The following is a 22,917-nucleotide window of genomic DNA, read 5'->3' on the forward strand; positions in this document are numbered from 1 at the left end:
TCCCAATGAGTTGAATAGTTTTTATTAGCTGAAAACAACTATGATCTAAAAGTAATAAAGAAGATCAATTACTTTCTATTAAATTAATATGACTGTGGTCTGTGAACTATAGACCTATACATTTATATGTCTATAGTGTGTACTTTTGTATGATACTGTGGTATACAGTCACTGTGGTTAAGTCCCTTGCCATGGGAGTTACGAGATATTTCTCTATTCTGCAGAAAATAATAAGATTATAAGATAATGAACCGGACCAGCCACAGCCCAGGGATATTTTATGATACACATACACTAAGACTAATTATTACATAATAATGAATACATCTACTGGCTACTTAACTATGACGATCGTATTAAAATTGGTTTGTTCATTCAATAATAATTGTATTAGTGACCAGTTGATAAAAGGCTATTGAAGTCTAAAGTGTAGGTGAGTTATCAAATAGAGATTAATGCACTATAAAACAATAAAAAAATGTCACTTTTCCAGAACGTATTGTAATTTTATAAATCGTTTTCGAGCTATTATCGATTGCAAAACTCACCTCAATTATCACATGATCTGGGAGGCGCCATAAATGAGCTTTACCTTTGACACTTCACACATGTGCTTACAATTAATTGGTTATGGATCTTATGATATAGTTGGAAGTTAAATAATGAACATTATTGGATGCACAAGTAAACGTAGGATGATAGAAGTCGATCATTGAAATTGCTGTCAAACAGGTACCTAATGTATTTCGAATTACTTCACGGTGCCACTGTAACTATAATATTATTAATGGCTTATCCATAAAATCATTTTATTGTATAGGTGATACTGCATACTTATAAATTCCTTGAGGATAATAGGCGGAAATCAGGGACAACTGTTGGGATTTGTCCCAGAAAATCCGGGACATTACTAAGGCGTTTTGTATAATATAAGTAGGTAATGGTGATATCATTGAATTCCAAACTACTATAGGTAATTAGGTACTATGCAAGAAAAGCGAGCTCCTCGGTTTTTATAAAATTTGCATTTAAAATAATTGCAAACAATTCATATGCATAGGAAATTCCTCAAACAAGGAACTTTATATTCAAAATATTCTATTTTGGTAGATAGGCAAATGGTATATAGTTTTCAATGGCCATACTTATTGGACATCCGTGTAAAGGAAAATATTACAATTATTTTTCATAAATTTTTGGGAAGCTTGAAAGACTTTCGAGGGCTTGCAAGGGGCTAATTTGTAATTTATCTATAGCGAATACACTCTACGCAAAATAATTATATAGTTAGTCAGTATAGGTAAGTAGGTATCTATATTATATTAAAAAACATCAGTTGGTACCTATACCCTATGGCTGCAGCTGAATATTAAAATAATAAAATTGTATAAATAGAAAAAAATGCAGATAGATTTTCACGGGGTTATTATTTGAAGGCGCCGAGGATCGGAAGATCGTCGCCAGCTGACTGCCTTTACGTTTACGATGTCGACGGGAAAAAATATAAGTTAAAAAAAAGTGTGATCAATGAAGCGTTCGCTTTCGAACCAATGAATGTAATGAGAGTATTGATTTTGCCCATGTAACCGACGCAATAACTTTAACCGTACTGTAGGCCGGCGACTATATGTCACGAAACAAAAACGGCCGAGAAATCTCAAAGGTCACAAAATATGTTCGTCTAAATGCATCTATACATATGTAACATATAAAATAAACAACAACACGACCTTTATAGGTAGATATTATATTTTCATACCATTTTGGCAGGTTACTTACGCTTGGTTTTACGTACGGTGCTGCTCTGCTGCGGAATTTAACGTCATAAAATCTGTCATGAATTGTACAGATAAGAATTATTTACCCCGTATACCTATCTAATAAACTATAGAATTGTTTACTTATTGCTCAAAAAAAAAATTGTTTCATTGTGCCTACGATTGAAATATTATTTTTTTTTTTTTTTTTTTGAACTTAAGCTTCGGCAACTGAGGCCATTAGCTGTAGTAGGATTTGTATTGTAGTTTGTATTGTATATTTTTTGGAACGGTAGGGGGGAACACGTGTGTGTTTGTTTTTGGCAGAATTTCGAATGGGGCACCCGTAGGTTTCTGCCATGCCCCGGGGGTGGGGGATGGCAGCACTTGTTCTCCGGTCACCGTGACTTGTCCGGAGAAAAATGCCGCCCGGTAGCCGAGGATCGAACCGCGACCGGCTGCGTCGCAGCGGACGCGTCAGACCACTCGGTCACCTCATCCCCCTGAAGTATTATTATAATTGTTAAAATTGTAACTGTGAAATGCCAGCTTAGGTATTATAATATATGTATATAAGTACGCAGACCCATAATTATATGGCTAGGCTTTGTATGCTTTTCCATAATATTTTACTGGTCGATTATACTGTAGGTTAGTAGGTACTTATGCTAAGTCAACATAAAATATGTTTCATGTGAGTGCGTTAATTATATAAATTAATTAAGGGAATATTTGTGCATATTTAATGTTTTTACAGTTTTAAAGCAAAATATTTTCATTTAAAGGTCATATTTGGTCTTATTATGGCATATTGGCATTCCCATATTGTACTATTTTGAAATTTAAGTAAAACTCAACGTACAATATCAGGAAAATAAAAGTGTTAATTTTAATAAAGTCTGCCATTCACTAAAAACGAAAACGATAGATTCAAAGTCTACCTATACTCAAATAGGAATTTTTTATTATTTTAATATTCTAAATTCTAAGCGTAGCGATAAATGTACTTATTGATTTCACAGTAATGTGTGAGTGTGTTTTTTTGTGTCTGTAAACACTTTTTATAGGTAGTACAAAAAATTGCTCTAATTTTCTTTGTCATCTTTTCTGGTAAAAAAGTGAAACTAGTTGCTACTCCAAAGGTTAAAAAAAATTCATAGTTATTTTCAAAAACATCCAGAAAAATGTAACCAAAAGGTTTTTATTTAACCTATATATGACAGATTAATAGGATAATATGTGTTTATTATTGCATAACTAAGTCAGATTAATAGAACATAACAAGTATTCATATATATATCCACGGTTTAATATATGGTACATGTCACATTGTCACAACAGCGAAATAAAACAGGCCCAGCTATTCCATGTGGCCCAGAACTCCAGGTATTTGATACGTAATTATTAAATGATTTAAAAGATTGCATTTATCTCGTCAATGAAACTAGAGATATAAAATTGGAGAAATGAGAATTTACCAGTATTTTATGGAAGTAATTTGGTTTAAGAGGTCACAGGTGGGTCAACAAAAAATTAAGTAGGTTGCAAATCGATTTGCGACTCGAGAAGAAACCATGTTGATCCACAGATTGAGTCCACCGAAAGGGTTGTTTCAAAACTTAGGCACAATGGTCTCGAATATTCTTCCTATAGGAATGGATGAACTGAATTTTACAGCTAGGTAGTTTGTAATATCTGCCGGGTTTCCAGATTTTATAAAATTGGTGTAAAGTATGGCTATATTTCAAGAATACTATCTAGTGGATAGGTAATAGGTATGGGTTTTTATATTTACATTTTTAAGTGATTTATGAACATTTAAAAATATATAAACATTTTACAATTTTGAAATGCTCATACAACTATAATTTTAAAATTAAAAGTTGACCAATGGGTACTGCTCTGCTGTACCTAAACAGTAGTTGTCGAGTATTTCATGGTAATGGATGTGTTATATTTAATGAACAATTCTGAGTGAAGACACTGTGTCATCCTAGCATCATACTTGCACAAATAATTGAAAAATTATGTAATAAAAAACCAAAATATCTCATGGTTATAAATAACTTATTATAGTAATAGGTATAATTATATAGGTAACTTTCCAGCTAACTTTTTTTTTTGAGATAGAACTATTTGTAAGGAATCTTCTATTAAAATGGCTTAAATTGACTACGAAAATAAAAGCTCTTATATGAACTTCTAACTGAAAATATAATTTTACCGAGATTATGGTTATCGACTTATTGTAAACAATATTCACAAATTCTGAACATTTTGATAACAAAAAATATATTTTTTAAACATTTTAAACACGCTTATACCTACATTATTATTCTGCGATTTTTCGTATAAATATTCTAATCTTTTAATATTTATGACAAAATATAATATAAGCGCACAAAAATTGACAAGTCTCGAATGCGTACACACATTATATTATATACGGGGGCACAGCGCAATATCATGTGTGTATTATGTATAAAGTTGAAATGGGGAGGGGGTGACGGGGTTAAAGCGAGGGCGGAAAGTCGTCGAAACTTTCGTTGCGAGCGGCAATCGCAAGAAGCGCTAGTGCGGCGTCGAGCGTCCTGTATATACACATACGTATAGTCATCTTCAGGTCGATCGGCCCTCTGTGTAGTCGCCAGCGGGCAGGTTTTATACACTGTGCATATACATATTATGTGCGTGCCTATGTATGTATATAATATGTACGAATATTGCATTATGGTTGTTCGTCGTCGCGACAGAGTCCGCAACGGGCGGGTAGTCTTGGTTTCTCCTCCCCGTCGGGAAGGGGTCGCGAGCTCCTCGTGAATTTCGTTGGATTTAATAATAGTGCGGCTGTGATGTAATCGTATTTCGTTGTTTATTGTTATTGTTTATTCTTTCTCTGTGTTTAATAGTGCAATGTATAGGTACCCATATAAATAAATACGCATATTTTATTGTTATGTACTCGGGACTTGCGTAAATCGGTGTACCCCTTCGCTGCACGGTGCAGCCTGCACCGATCTATTGGCCAACTATCGTTACCAATATTGCGGGGACATACACGCAGTAATATATCTAACAGGTAGGTTTAGAATATTTATTATACATAGGTATTAATAATATTGCGAAATGTTTCACCACCGATTTTAATGTTTCAATTTTTTTGATTTCTTGGTCCTTTGACGAATCGTTTGGAATATTATTTAGTATATAAAATATCAACAAGATTGTAGCGAGCTGGGAAGTATATTATACTATTATATTGACTCGTTATAAATTGTTACCATGTATGTAATCTGATAGTCTACTGCAGATTTCACACGACTTGTGCTTATTATGTACACTTGTGTATACTATAGCTAAGTAGGAACTAAGAAATAAAATATATATTACATTTATTATAGTAGGTACCAATATACCTACCTATACGAATTATATGCTTATGAACTACGAAGGCATCATAATATATATGTATTTGATCAGTTTGATTAATTTATTATATTCTATAGATAAGTGGATAGTTCTTACATTATACTGGATGAATTTATACCTACCGTGTAGGACATATGTGTATTATGTATGCAATGATGAGTAGCAGTGGCGGTACCTATAATACCTATATATTGTAACAATAATATATAATATAATAAGTAAGTACCTATATTATTATATTATATATCTAGTGTGGTTGTGGTAGGTATATTGTATTATATTGTAGTTTTAAATAGGTACCTTAAGTAAAGTCCTCAATAGATATCTGTAGTAGAGTGGTCTGTACGGATTGTGTGCCGTATGGACTCATAAACAAAGAATAGTATATATATGAATATTTCCTTAATTACTTAATAAGAGTAATTAAGAGTAACTTTTAGTTCAACATTTCACTCCTCTTTGTTGGTTTTCATATTATATCTTGAGTTCGACAATGTATAGATGCTGACGTCGTCAAATTTGAAACCTCTCACAGATGTGACAGGTGTCCTAGCAAAATCCTGTAAATTTGTTTGAATAATTTAATACATTTTTTTTTTTGGAATCAGACAATGTAACAGCTCACCTAAAATTATGGTACCGGCACGTTTATTTGTGGATTTTCAAAGCTTAAGCTCCCTATAACAAACTTCAAGGCTTAGGTCCCTACAAAATTCCTAGCCAACCTTTGATAGTTTAGTGCATAATGAGCTGGTGCCAAATTGACAGACATTGCATTGTATTATAGCATTATTGTAATATCTGGTTTTTATGTCTTCAAGTTACAACAATCGATTTGTTATGGAATAACTTTGCAGGTTTCTGACATTTCGGGGCATGGAGGGCATGGACGATCGTCCAGGGGCCCGTGCGAATGCAAGGGGTTTATTTAGGTAATGCCCCCTTAGAATTATACTCAGTTTTGTCCCTCTCCTACAAACCGTTTTCTATTCCTGAATCCATCCCTGAATTCTCACAAGACACAATGTTCGGCTATGAAACAACAAAAAAGTTCATCTACAAACAAATGCAAACTACAATATCCCTGGGTACTTAGTACTGTATTTTATTGCCTTACAGCCTTCAGCGACGTGTGCGAATTTAAATAACATTTTAATATATGATTGACGGCCGTCAAGATGACTATATTAGCACATAGGTACTTGAATATGTGTATTAATGTGTTATGGCTATGTGATTACGATGCGTGATGTATACTTACGTTGTTATGTATACATGTTTAATGTTTAATGTATTTTAAATTATAATTTATAATATATTATGTTTTTCGACGAGTTCACGGGGTCGCTCGACCCGACCCCGCGCGCCAAGCAGTTCGTGGTGACGGTTTGTTTCGTTGTTGTATACTATTGGCGTCTTATATCGATAATTTTATGTCAAGACTCGAGAGTCGAGAGTGAAATTTAAAAAAAAAAATAATAGAAAATCATTAACGGAATTCGCCGAAAAAAAGCTGCGCGCTCACATTATAATTTATAACATATTATATAACCATTATAATATCTAAGGTTCAATACCATAGGTTACTGCATACGTTTTTATAAATGTATATATACCACACATCACTCGACGGTCGTGTCGGTTTTTTCTCCCTTCGAGTTGTCTCAATCAAATCCATAATTTTGGCTATCTCGCCATCGAAATCGTGCGATCGGAACCTATATATCTTTAATCTCAGAACCGCAAACGGCTGTCCAATCAAACAATTTGTGCTCAATCATCGTTATTGTTTTTCACGGCCCAGCGCAGGATATAAAATGTAAATCTACAACCGCTGCCTTTAACTTTAATTTAAATTTTAAACAAACATAATATTATAATAATGTAATATAATAATTATTGTATTTTCGTTGTATATATTATTAAGGTGGGACGTACGATTGATGACGTTTAAATTGCTATAGGTAATCCTATGTACGATACTACGATGCAAAACTATATTGGCTATTTCCTAATATGGTGTACGATGTACGTCTTCACAATTCATTATGCGATTATGACTTATTAGATATAAAATACAAGGTATTAGTAAATTGAAAGTATAATATGTGAATAAATACGACAATATACTTATCTACATTTATAACTTAAAATATGAAAATTGATCTGATTTTTGAGCGAAACTTATAACTTGAAAATTCAGTAGGTAGGTAATACGTAGGTAAATGAAATAAAAAAAAATAAATAAATGGGGAAATTTTAAAATGCCCATACCTTATAGTTTATACCTAAATACCTACTCGAACACTCATAGAACCCTAAAAATGCTTGAATTGAATCATTAATTCATTTTTTGATGTTAATTTAAACATCAATAAGACAATTAACAAAAGACTACGGCAACGATGAGAGCCTCTACGAGAACATGACGATCGAGAGGTTCCTGAAACCCGAGTTTAGAAACGCTGGGTGAGCTTTGGACCGCAAGATGGCGCTATATGGTACTATTCAAGGACTCTGTCACCGCTGTCAACTCATGTCGTGGATTCTGTGGTCTGTGTATTGCATTATTCCTGCATATCAGGGATATTCTCGTAGTAAGAAAGAAAGAAAAAGCCTCCTATATTTATAAAGCAAATCAAATAATCAATAAATGTGAAATAATTTAACATTATAATAACCAAATTAATTTTTCTATTATTTTGATTATAAATTGTATTGGCAACAACGGAGGCTTTTGCTTGTCGTTTAGGAATTTATAGTAGGTACCATGATGTAGAAAATATGTTTACTGTAGAGAAGGTTATTATATAATTCATTAATACTGTTGGAATACTAAATTATTTAACTTTATAGCATATATCGTCAAATCGGTTACATCTTAAAATCGTAAACTTATGAATTCGACTCCAAAAAAGTCGATGGAAAAAAAGCACTCACTGGTGGCTCATTGAACAGCAAAATGTTGTACACTGTTTTTATTCTACAGACCAGATGTATTCCGAACTGAGAAAATTATTACCAGAAGGTTTAGTAAAAGCACACATTTTCTTTAAAATTGTGATATTTTACCAGCAAAAATATAAAAATGACCTACGTTTAAAAATAAAATAAACACAAAAATTGTTCTTGTAACGTGAAAAAAAATTAGAATTCTAATGTAACTATTATGATGAGTACATTTTTTATTTGTATTGATAAAAAAACTTTAAAAAATTCAGTGGTTTTGTTCTGGATTTGATCTCAAGTATATGCGTTTTTTGATTTAACGGTCATATCAACACGGTGTTTGTACTTAAAATTATCTATAGACTGGTGTGGTATTAGTGTATTACTGATCTATAATTAGCGAGATCTCTTTTTATTCCAGTCTACAACTCCTACCTCAGATTAATATTTATCCGTAAAATTTTTAAATAGGATTTTAATATAATGTTTACAATGTATCGAGTATCGACTATTAATAACGACGTTTTTATAATATAGGTACTGGATTGTTGATTATATATCTCATCAATCCAATCTCTATTATCATATTCAGACCACAAAAGACAAAACTCCTGTAAAATAAAAAGTGTAGACCTACTACCGAGGCAGGTTGAATATAATGGGTTAGGGTTAGCATAAACTATTAAGATACCGTTCCTTAAAATCTGTTATGAGTGGTTTTTCGCAGTAGGCCGAGACTACATTATAGAGGGATATTTTTAAATTTTGAAGCGGGCCGACCACGTCGGCGCCGACAGCTATAGCTGCTATAATATACAATACCAATCACTCGAACAATCGGCGAATTTTAAATTGTCATGCCTCCCCAGTCCCCACACCCGGCTGATCAATGTCTATTGTTAAACATCATATTGTAGATTTTGTGGAATCAATAAAATGTCAGGTAAAATAAAAATGGTATTAGTTGGTTGTGGGAATTGAATCGATATTCGGATGCTCAACGCGCTGTTATTTATAATATCATGTAGCCGATAAAGGTTAGATATATGTACTAGTATAATATATTACTATACTAATATGATATAGAAACTTGATATTTATATTGATCTATTTAGATGAGTTTTATATAACACTGGAAGCGGCCTGTTAATATTTTGTACACTTATAAATATTAAAATGTACAATAATATTGTGTATGCATTAGATTTTTTGATTTTTTATTTGATGTGCATAATGGAAAAACAGTTTAACCTCCAAAGTTTTGTTTTATTTAAAAAAAGCTTATAAATAAGCTTATAAAATAATATATATATTTTCAAACCAAATTTTCCACAACTCAATAAAGAAATATTGTTCGCGCTCAGACTGCTCAATAAAACCCAAAACAAGTAATGCAGTCACTATAGTATACACACCCTCTACAATTAGAAATAAAGTTCGGCGACACTGAGGTCTGAGAAGTATAGAGTGTCTCCACTCTCCAGCCAAATAGCGAAATAATGCCTAAATGCAACCAGTGTTGAATCTAGATAAAATATAAATAAATAATAATTTAATTGTCTAGATATAGATCATAAATTCATAAAATAGATAAAATAAATTTCTCGCGTATCAATAAAAATTAAAATATAGTTGTAATATAGTAAAATAATTGCAGTGAAATCTTCCTTAACGGATGTTTTTTGGGAACAAACTTCAAAATTTCTACAAACTGAACCCATTAAATAGAGGCTAAAATTTCAGATTATTATATCTTATAAGTTATAAATTATAATCAATAATTATATAATTATATATTAATAAAAAAAAAGATTCCTAGCGGAGACGGTCGTCAGCTGATATTACTAAATACTAAGTAAATTATATCATTATTATATTTAAATTGCTATTGCAGTAATTTATTTTACCATATTTATTATTTTTATAACTTGTATACTAAACAGTCTAAACTATATAAGTAATATTTTCAAATTAATCTAAATACAGTAGAATCTACTATCCACTTATTATAGGAACACTCTTAGGTCAAGGTGAAATGTTTTTTGTAGGGTTACTGTATTTATTACTATCAACTTTTTGTTGTTCAAGTATGACTCAGTAAGAATTTTTTTTAATTTGGAAGCTTATCAACAGAGCATACATTTTTTTGTTTATAGAAGCAAAACTAATAAATTTAATTTAAAGACAATTTAAAATGTCTATATAATCATTTTCTGAAAATTGCAGGTATCTTCGATTAATTGTTTTTGAACCGAAAAAAAAAAATAAAATCTAAAAAAATTGTAAAACATTAACTATACCAATATTTATTTAAGTACCAATTATCCGGTACAAATGGGTATAGACGGTATACTCAATACTGGCATAGTGTATACAAAATACAAATACAGTATTGCCTAATGCGTAGTGACTATTGACTAATACCTACCTATATAAATATTATGAATTTATTTATAAATTTGTAAGCGGTATTATTTGTTTATAAAATAGCTGTAAATCTACACGACAACAGTACATAATAGGAAAATATATGGTATATTATAGGTAGGTACATTGAACACTTAATTTTAACTGCGGTACCTATATCATGAACATCAATAAAATCTATGTATAGACATTTTTTTGAAAAATTTTCATTTATTTATAAATTGACTTTGTTTTCTTTAATTTAATAAATACAATTACTAACCTATTGTATGGTGACAAATACTATAACATGCATAGGAGATGGACAGGTATTTTACATGTTTTTCTTCCATATAAATCCGGGCCCTAATAATAAATTGCTAAATATATCACATACCTACGGGCTACATTAGTCATTAACTTATAAGTTATAACCTTTATATGAGCCGTGGTCAATTCTACTGAATTCACAGATATAGATAATTATTATTAATTATTATCTATATCTGTGACTGAATCACTCTCTTATCTTAACAAGTGACAACTCGATAAATACAAAATATATAAATAAGTAGGACGAGTTATCTACCTGTTTAGTGTTTATACTACTTTTAACTATACTTTTACCACAGACAAAATCGAATTAATATAACTGAACCGCAGAATCATATAAACACGAAAGTATTGAGGCATTGACACATTGTGCGTAATCAGCGTTGTAAAATGCGTCTCGTTCGCCTCAACAAGTTGTGTTTATCGTACACAACATAATAATATTTTCTACGTAATATAATTCGTAAGTATATATTTTATAAATACTTCCAACGTGCTCGACCGTTCTATCGGTAGGTATTCGTTGACCGTTTGTGTTTATTTTTCTAGTAGCTATAGTTTTGGAACACACCTACTATTGGTTGTATAACGTGGACAGGTCGACGGGATTATCATTTAGGTTGTAGCCTTGTAGGTGCCTACTCAGAATATTCAAAAACGTTTAAACTATGAACTTCATACTTAATTTATATCATAAATATTAAAATAGTTTTACGACTACGATCGGCCAATAATTTAGGTAGGTACAATGTATCACATAATATTATTGTACTTTTTATATACCTACTATAACAGTAAAATTCCAATCGAAATTGTATTTCTAATTTGAAGATTACTATTTACTTATAACTAATGAGTAATAACTATAATTCCCTCAAGCCTCAGTCGAATTGCCATCTCAGATTAATTAAAAATTAAAAGGGATATCCGAAAATGATGCGGCGTTTGCGGAGTATACATCGAATACCGCGGCAGAGCTTACGCAATAAACCGAAATGCATCTTGAGATAATATACAAATAGCTACCTTACCTTTGTAAATTTAGTTTAAAATTCCCTGCAACCCACTCGTATTTTTGTTTGAACTCCACAAAAACGGTTTAATAATTCGATCAGAATGGTTTTAATTTAATTTGTACGTTGGATGTTGGAATTTGAAAGGTTTTTATGTGTATATGTATGTTTTTTTTTTTATTTGTATGATTATAATTTATAGTGGGTAGGTAGTTTAGGTAATAACTATTAGCCAATAGGTACATTATACATGGTTTTTCTTTATCGTAATGGATTCTAAAAGCATTGAAAACTGACGTATTTATTACGATACCGTTAGAAAAAAATACACTGCACGATATTATTAGTGTTTAGCCTATACCTACCATTATGATGCATTTTTACAAAAATGGTCGCAAAATGTAAATATTAGTTTGAGATCATAAATTCGAAGAGACCGAAAGAATGCAAATAAATTAACACAATAACCAACAATTTCGACTATTTTGTTTGGTCTGAAAATAACAACGCATAAAATAAAAGAACATTTAAAACTTAATTTATATGCCTATAAATATTGAAAAAAAAAGAATTATACGCCTCTTACCACTATTAGAAAGAAGTCGAATGAATTTAGTAATACATTGGTAGTAACTAATAATTCATAACAATAACTTTTATGAAATTGATTTTAGGTCAAAGTCTGTGTTAATCATAATTATTCATAACTAAAAAAGTAATTATTATATATACCTATCATAATATGTGTATTGTATATATTATAATATACTGTGGCTTATGATTGTATGAACGAATTTATTGGGTGTACAAAACAGAATCATTTGACTATAACTACAAATATTAAAATAGATTCATTTTATTTTATCCGTTGCTATTTTTACTTTTTAGCCTATTCATATTGTAATTGAACAATTCAATGGAATCATCTGTATTTTGTTAACGAGTTTACCTATAGTTGTTATTTAAATAAGTTATAATAGCTACTATTTCAATTTTTACTAGTATAGAATAAGTAGCCATGCACATTTAGATCTCCTCTATTGCGACTATATGTGGCACCCAGTACATATATTGGCATATACACGCATAATATAAGTTATATATATGCAATTTATATTTTATTATAATTATTTAATTTTTATCAAGCCTTCGTCGGTTCTAATTAACTAATCATTAAATTTTGATTTATGTTTTTTATTAATCTTACTTCTAATTAATTTTTATTAGAAAAATATTTTACATTTGGGTGTGATAAATTATTGTTATCGGATATTTCAGTATTTGGGCCTTCGTAAAAATAAACATACCTACTATGTGTATATGCTTTTTAACGAAAGTTAATAAATAATGATCAAACGTGGATAATTCTTATAAAAACAATTTATGCCAACATTGATCTATTTGTTTATATAAATTCAGTTAACTTCACTTATCAGTTATCGATCATCGTTAGGTTAGGTTAGGTACCTATACTATTATGAAATAGGAACATTGGCAACAAACACCTTGCATTTTAAATTATAAGCTGACTGCTGAGCGATTAATGTATTGGTTTTACAATGATTTTTTTTTTGGTGCAGTAAAATGCATTTTAACTCGTAAGTTAGAGGTTAGTTTTAAAAATAAAAACTTGTCAATTAACTTAATTTTTAGTTTTTACCTTGATAATGCCAACCATGAATTTTTATATTTACCAATTTGATAAGTGAAAATATTTGTTGTTCCACGTACCTATACTTAATTCAAAAATCACAATAATATGTGTGTATTTTATATGGCGCATAGTAGGGGTGTGGAGTCTGCACAGATCAGTGAGCATTAAAAAATCATGATTTTTGGTCTCTATATGGATATTATATTGCTGGGTTACTTTAGTTGCACATATATGATATTATGGTTATAGAACTAAACAAATCAAATGCACAATTCCTGGCACTTGCAACATTTTTTAACGTTTAACCAACCCTTAAGACATTTCACTGTTATCAAACGTGACTTTTTCGCTAACGAATATGATCAAAGTCTCGACCGTGGTATATACTCTGGTAGTCTGGTGCAGCAACCACTGTATACATTTAGCAACCACTGTCTAAATTGTACATTTATAAATTCCGTATATCTACAGACTACAGTCACTACTCACTAAATATCGGCAACCGGATAACTATAATACTTTTGGTTGTTGTTGCCTATTGGTCCGTCAGTCTTATAGGAAAAATATATAGTCTCCGGCTTTTTACTCAGCGTCGATCGTTGTAGTGCCATTCGATTCTCGATCAAATCGTTTTTGTTTTATCATCCGCGAAGCGTATTAATATAACAATGTGCATTGTACAGTACCTATGATGAAATGTCAGGACTTAATCTTGTACCTACGCATGTCTGCAAGCCTCATAATTTCTATTCCGGAGAAATGTGTCTACCGTTTACTGAGGAATGAAGATAACAAGTCACTGGCAGTGCTTCAAGGTAACATATTGTCACATATATTATTAGCAGGTTTTTTGTTAGGATAGATTGTTTGGTTAGACAGTTTCAAATACATATCCCCCCAAAATGTTTTACGAAAACATTTTTACTGAGATAGGATAACTTTTTATTTGTAATTAAATTGATTCGATTTATATCTCAGGCCCCTATCAGCTTTGTCTGTAAGTGCCCGAGGTTAGATATACCTTTAGTTAGGTAATTGAAATGCTTCTACAACAACTTTGCCAAAAAAAGTGGTGATCGCAATTAAAAATACACCCTGTATGTGAACAAAATGTAATATTATTCAAACCTTATCGATGGGATAGTTAAGTTTGGAAAAAGACATACCTACCCGTGTCTGGTAGTAAACAACTATAGTAACTGTAATAACAATGTAATATCAATGATATATCCTTACTGTAAAAAATCACAATGATTACACTGCCAACGTCCTGCAGTTCTATACACGTTAATGTACATATACGTAATTATAGCCATATATAGACATAGTATACAACTGTAGGTATAAGGTATTACTACACCATTATATATGTATATTATATATTTGTATTTTTTTATTTGCGAACAAAATTAGTTTCTTATGAATTATGATAACTAAATAATCTCGGATGACTGATCAAAATAAGAAATATACCTTACTATAAACTACCATTATAGTAATTATATTATGTCATGTTAATATTTTTAATTATATAAATTAAAAACACACATATGTATATCTAATATCTATACATTAAAGTGTCACCCAGGAGGCAAGGCACACAGAATTTGATGGTCCCTGTTACAACATCTTTAGGAGAATATCTATATGAGTTATGAATGTTATGATATATCGTTATCGCATAATATCACTGTCACATTTATCATCGTATTCGATTCCAAGTATAGGAGTAATATATTATTATTATTATTATTAAAACACAGCGTGCTATACAATAACACCCCACCTGTTCGATACGGAGACCACGAGAGCACCGAGTGTAATGTTATTAATAATAAATAATAATATAATAATAACATATTTGTATGGGAATGCGGTCGTATTGGATGGAAAAAAAGTTCTTAAAAAAACCTCTTTTACACTCTATCCGCATGAGCGTGTGTGTTTGCTCGGGAGCGCGCACGATTTGTTATTGGGTTCCAGGGAGTAGAACAATTGTTGGCCATCAGAAACCTCGCCCTGAATGGTTTCGAAAAAATGTGCTGATCCCGGACGAAAAATAATGACGAAAATAAATGTATATATAATAATATAACGAGTGCGCGAGTTGCACGCTCACACGCTTGCTTTACCATCATTTCGGCTGACTTAGGATGTATCCGTTCGGGACTATATAAAAAAAAAAAAACAATAACAAAAAATATCAAAATCTAATAAATATCGTACGATGTGTGTAATGTGAATAATGTATGACTGCTGTATGTACATTCGTCTGTATGGTACGTGTGTTAACTGTACGAAAAAATTGTATATAAATATATGTGTAATGTGTATACTGTATAAGATATTTTGGGGACATAATGTTTTGAGTGACAAGGTCAATGCGAGGGGTAAGAAAAAACGTCGATTTTTTACAATGGGCCGTTCTGTTGAAATTCAATAGGCGAGGGTATATATTTGTGTATAATACTTAGGATACAGTTATATAGGACTATTTTACAATCCAGACAAATCACTTTCGGTTTTTTTAAAAATGTTTCTTTTATACATGAGATTACCTACTCCTTTTTTAAACATCTCAAAAAAGGTTTTTTATTGTGTCCAGAGATGACGGAAAAAACACTACTTTGGACTTAAGTATACGTCCCCGTGACTATAACATCCAAATAGGAAGGACTAAATATATATTTTTTTATTATGTGTATATAAACATTTGTTTTATAATATCTAAAATTATGCTATACATGATAAATTACTTGTAAGGCTATAGGCTATAATATATTCAGCAGTTAATGTTTAAGTATATTTCGTACGTTTTGAGGCACGCTTAACACTCTAAATTGTAGGTTTTATTGAATAACTCTAAAATATAAAATTCAGTATCGATAATATTAATAAAATTAAAAAAAAATATATATATATAAATTAGAACTTTCCGTCGTAATTGGAAACAACCGTTGGGCATAAAACAGCACATGACAAAATTTTTTATCCTTGTGTACAGCGTGTAATACTTTTAATCACCTTGAACAATTCGACTTATAAAACAATAACAGTCGCATCATAAATGAACGTCCTTATTATCGTATAGGTACTCAACAGCAGAAAACAACTATACAACAAAAGATCCAAACAAAATGTAGTGACGTTGTATAGCTGTCTAAATATATATACCTAGGTATATACTATATGCACTCCTCGGGGTAAGTGTGATGTGTATATAGTGATACTATATACTATATACTACCACGGGAAGCTATATCATTGCCACCATAATATATTGGTGTGTTTATTTGTCTATTGAGGAAAAAAAATTGTTAGTAATTAAAGAGCGCGAATATATAGTGGCTTTTCACTGGAAAAACAAAAGAACTAAGTCATTGAATGCGTTATACGCGTACATCATTTATACATATTGCACACGTACGTTCAGCCAGAGCCTCCGGTTATGTGGATCACACAAAAACAAAACCCAGTAGCTAGAACAGCGTGGCAGGATCCAGTTGAATAATTGCCTCAAAACGCGTGTGATGGCGTTACAAGTTGGAAATAAATTATACATATTTTTTGTTTGAAAAAAAAAATAACAAAACACGAAATAATATAACCTGTACGAGTGTCTCTCTATATGTAATTATGGTATATAATAAACGTGGCCCACTGGACCACCTGACATTGAGTTCGTTTTCTCTTTCTCTGATAGACGCACCTGCAGTTCGCAGATGTATTGAACAGATATCGGGTTCGTGAAGAATGGCAAAAATTACACTCTTATGTGCGATCTGAAGGGTGACTGTCAAATTTCAAGGCAATGTATATCAATATATTATATATATGTACCCATATTTGTGTGAGTTCGCATGTGTGTACAGACTTAAATCAGAAGGGGATGAAATATAACACCCAAAAAAGCTTAATCAAGAAAGATATGCTGTGGGAATATAGGCTCAAGGAATTTAACCAAAATAACCAAGTAGATATTTTTTCAATTTTAAAAATTCTTTTGGAGAATTCTTTTAGAGAATTTTTCTAAATCATTCTTTACACAATATTACAATCAATACGGTATGATCGTTTATTACTTACAAGAAAATACAATGAAATTACGCATAGAAACCTTTAAGACAACACTATATCTAGATCGATTATAAAATGAAATGATCATCAAAGAACAAAAGCATCAGTATAAAATACAACCTATACCATAATTTATGTACTTATGGATACTAAATCAAATTGAATATAACTCTATAAGTATGTTAATTAACAAATTACTTTCACTGAGAAAATAGACATCGATTATAAACATATTTGGTATAAACTTTAGATAATTTATTGCATAAGCCTATATATACCCACCCGACGTCTAGTAATTATTCTGGCCGTAATCGTTATAATAATATTATTATTATAAGTATTTTTGTTTCTTACGTACTTGGTACGTACCTATATAGATTTTAAAATAAACCTGTCATTTGATTCTTGGGCATTAGTCTAAACACATGGATATATACTTGAGTATACATATACTAGTGTTATACATATTCACTTTATAGGTACCTATCCTTGAAATGTAAATTTTACCCATACTCAATAGTCATATATGACATAATATGTATCCATTAAAATTAAGTATTGATGATAGTTACAAGGGGCTCCAAAATATATTAATATATTTTACATTTATACAACCATATAGATATAGGTACCACATAGTAGTAAAAAAACGCATAAAATTTGTCATATGAATTTGAATAATTATGCCTTACGCCCGTACTTCACCTTAAATTTATATATTAGTAATAACTTATGAGGTTTCTGCAGTAGTAATAATAAGTCCCACCTTCTCTGACACTACGGTAGTACACCACGTCTCTCACTTATGAGAAGATAACTTTTTTGAGTTTCGCGTAATGAATTATGCATATAATTGTAAAAGTAAAATATATATTTGTTATGAATAGTTATATTTCTTTTTATATAGGTATTTTCTATAATAATTAAAATGCAAAAAAGTTATCTTATGAATGTGCTTAGGATTTTAGTTTTATTTATTTATATCAAACAAAAATCGTATACACTCATTAAATATACTTACTTATTCAGCATGTTAAATATTAATTGAGGCATATGAGTAAAATAATAATTGCACTATAATAAAATATTATAAAATACTAACTCATAATATTTTAAATGTATTCTAGTGTAATCCTATAAATTATGAATATAATGATATAGAAACGATACTATAGCTGAGACCTGAGAGAGAACCTCGACGGTTCGTCTATCTCCATCTAAAAGAATATATTTGACATGTTATTATAATAATAATAATAAATAAATGTTTAACTGTATTGATTTTAAACACTAAAGTTTAGTAAAATTGTTGAAAATCATATATTATATGGACTGTTATGCAACTTTTTTCGTTTAGACATATGCATATTGCATGTAACTGCGTCACTACGATGATCATAATATTTTGATAATTGTGTAATGTAAAATATACAATATGTATTAACACATGTTTACATTTGATCACTGATTTTATTAATTAAAATATGTCTCTTTTGACTCACAAACCAAAATTATTGTTATAAATATAGTAGTACCTACTCATAATTTATAATAATCATGCAGCTTAAGATGTTTTATATTTCAATTTTAAAGTTTCACTAGTACCTAATGCATGTCAATTTGTATTTCTCGTACATCAACTTTCTTGTAATCTTATGAAACAGAATAATAAACATGTCCATAAAACTATCAACTTATGTTCATTCAAATTCAACAATATTACATATTATTAGTATTAGAAACATAATAATAAAATATAGTATAATGTATGTTATGACTGTTATGAGTGAAATTAAAGTAATTGTAATTTCACTATATATAATATATTATATATTTGCTGGTACAAACTATATTGGACAAGTCTGTGACTGCGATTTCTATAGATATATTTTGTCCGAACCTATATGGCTACATCGAATGTTTCTAGTCATTCAACGTTTTGATTTAAATAATATTTAAATCTATAGCGTGAAACATAAATTCAATCGATATATACACTGGGAGCTTATCAATATCCGAGTCCTTGGCGCGCATTTTAGGTAAATAAAAACGGGTCAAATGTTGGGCAATAATAATATAAGCCCTCGAGAACTGAGAAAAGATCGAATCTGGCGTATATTACCATTTATATACATATACAATATGATGTTTATAGTTGGAAATTTATTTGTGCACGTCGTATAGCACGTTCGATTTTTCATTTAGTTTTAATACGTTATTATATTATGTGCATATATAAGAGTATTAAATCTTGTGGTTTCGCGCCCTAGACCAGTTTATTTATTGTATACTTATACATAAGTGTAATATATCCTTTAGCCTTGATCAAAAAGTATTTTACGTTATTTAATTTATAATTTACGGTAAAAGGACGACCAACTGTATATTTATGCGACGACCGTTAATTTCTTTTTTATCACCGGCACTTGAATGCCTAGCAATAAAAATACGTTTTCCGAATTTTCAATCAACGTCTTCTTACTTTGTGATAATACAAGGTAGTCTTGTGGTTCTATTTTAGAAATAATTATAACTATGTGTTTGAACTTTAAAGTGAAAATAATTGGAGAATTTTAGAAGTACTTTGATATGTACTTATAAAATTATACCTACCTAATTACTCTTAAAACATTCATACATGACCTAAAATCAAAATCAAAATACAAACATGTATTTAATAGCGGTAGTAGCTGATATTATAAGAGAAAAAACAGTTACTTAATCAATTATACCATATAGTTACGTATAGTTTACATCTAAGGTTAACTTTAAAAAAATGATGTGTTATCCGATAAAACTTTGTATAGTGAATTTAAATAGTTTATATAACATAAAAAGCAGATAAATAAATTTGAAGTTACAACAGTTTGGTAATATTACAATTTATAATATACATTTATAGCAATAGATTTTTCTAACGGGAGTGATGAAGAAATTGAAAATTGTTAATAGCTGATTATTTATTAGAATAGTTAACATTTCAAAATGGAATGAACATCATAGTGTGTAGTGAGATACTTAGTCATATTCTTTTTACAAAGAACAATTAAATTGTATGTCTAAGTTTTTGTTTACAATTGAAATTAATTTTTGGACAGAAAAATTCCTACATCATTTAATTTCAATGGTACCTATACTATATACGTTATTATTACTGTAACAAATCTATAATTGAACACAATAATATAATGTGTAATTAACACTGGTTAATGATAAATAGTTAGTTAACATTTTTAACACACATTTATTATAATTACTATAATTTTTTTTTTATCAGTTTCGTTTTAAGTTTATTATATTTCAATTCTTTCTAAAATGTTATGAGAAAAAATACCTTTTAATGTTAAATAACAGTAAATAAAAATACATAAATTAATTTACAAATCGACGTAGATATGCATCTTGATTCATTATGAATTCCAATCACTAATTGATGTGGTAATCCTATGTTGTACCACCCATGTCCATTGTTCGTCTTCCTAGTTACAAACGAAACCTCAATGCGACTTTATTATTATTGAAGAGTGCGTGCAGATGAGTCATGTTTTAAATTTAAAATTGTTTTAGCATATAGTTAGAGTTTTGTTTTAATAAATCCATAGGGGCCAAATAATATTAATAAATATTATATATTTATATCGTTAATAACAACTCAAAACTTAATAGTAACAACATGAGAATATGCTATTCATAGATCAGCAAACGACCCTCATTCTTCAATTTATTCTTGATTGAATAGTGCACAAATATATATAGATAATGGTCTTATGTATATACGTAATAGGAAGTTTGAAGGGTCGAAATTGGCTTTTACTTTTTACAGACAGTAAAAACACTAAAATATCAATCTATTTTTTAATATTATACAATCTACTCTTTCATACAATGAAAATATTTCTAGTATGAATTATGTAAATGCAATTTGAGTTGCAACTTTTAATTGTTACATTGATAAATTGTGTTTCTTATTTCATATTCTCGTGCTAGTGAAAAATTGAACTTAACTAAAATTGCTGGTACAAAATAAACTGTCCAACTAAATTTAAGTATATTAATTAAATTGAAATATTATACTATATAATATTATATTATACAATTACCAACTCTTGTAAGTCAATAATAGTTTGAACTCGTTTATGAAGACAACAAGAAATAAGAACTAAAAGTTGGTATGTAACAATATCAACGCCAATTGTATCGTGTTGTGATATTGAAGGTATATAATATATTATAATATCTGTATGATTTTATGATTGTTTTTACTTCTATTTATCAATGTATTAGATGCAAATATTATTCAATAGTATAATTGGATACGTTGAACATTGATGAAATCAATTGCAGTGGGCTAAATTACAATTAAAACTTTTTTTTTTAATTGCTAACTCTAAACATATGAAAATCAACATAAATACCTTTTTTATATAATATGAATACATGTAAATTATTGTGATATGCCTTTTTTTTTTAAAAGTAATTCCACGAATGAAAATATTCCAACGTTAAATTATTAATTGTAATGCTATAATAATTCAAAGGGCGTTATATTATATGCATGGTATTTATATCAGATACCACTATACCAGAGTTATGTCCATTGTAATAATTTGCAATATCATATTACAATACTAAATAATTTTATTATGTTTAAAATAAACGCATAAATGCAATGCAAAATGGTCATGCCAATATATAATATACATATTATATATTAGTTATTAGTATATTACCATACTATTATTAAATATCTCTAATGTTTTAAAATGTATATGCATTATCTGTTTGTCAATTTATTGTTATGCCGCATTGTAGATTTATTATTATTTTTATGATTACGTTGCATTTATAAACTGTGGGAATAGTTTTTTTGTAAATACGTTTATTGTTCAACGATTCAAATGGAAAATAATAAATAGTATTTTGTGTTTATTGCATATAATAGAGTCTCCACTCTCCAGAGGGATGCATGAGAAATAATTGGTACACACAACACATTATCTCCTTTGATAGGTACTCAATGAAAAGTATTCTGGAATATGATTTTAATAAATTTAGAAGTATTTATTTTTTTTGCAAAAAGTAAAAAAAAAATTATAAGTAAAAACGAACTTTATTCATTATTTCTTAATAATGGTTGAAGGTTTAGGTTCGTAAAAAAATCAAAAAAATGCATCGGTAAGGTTTCGATTCTAATATTTTCAAAAAGTTCAGATTCAAATACTAGTATTTTTGATTTCGGTTCCAAGCCCTGAGTGATTTACCCCAATAATTACTCATACCTCTTGCAATTTCATGCAAT

Source organism: Myzus persicae, unplaced genomic scaffold (assembly GCF_001856785.1).
Source record: "Myzus persicae strain clone G006 unplaced genomic scaffold, MPER_G0061.0, whole genome shotgun sequence".
Classification (NCBI taxonomy): Eukaryota; Metazoa; Arthropoda; class Insecta; order Hemiptera; family Aphididae; genus Myzus; species Myzus persicae.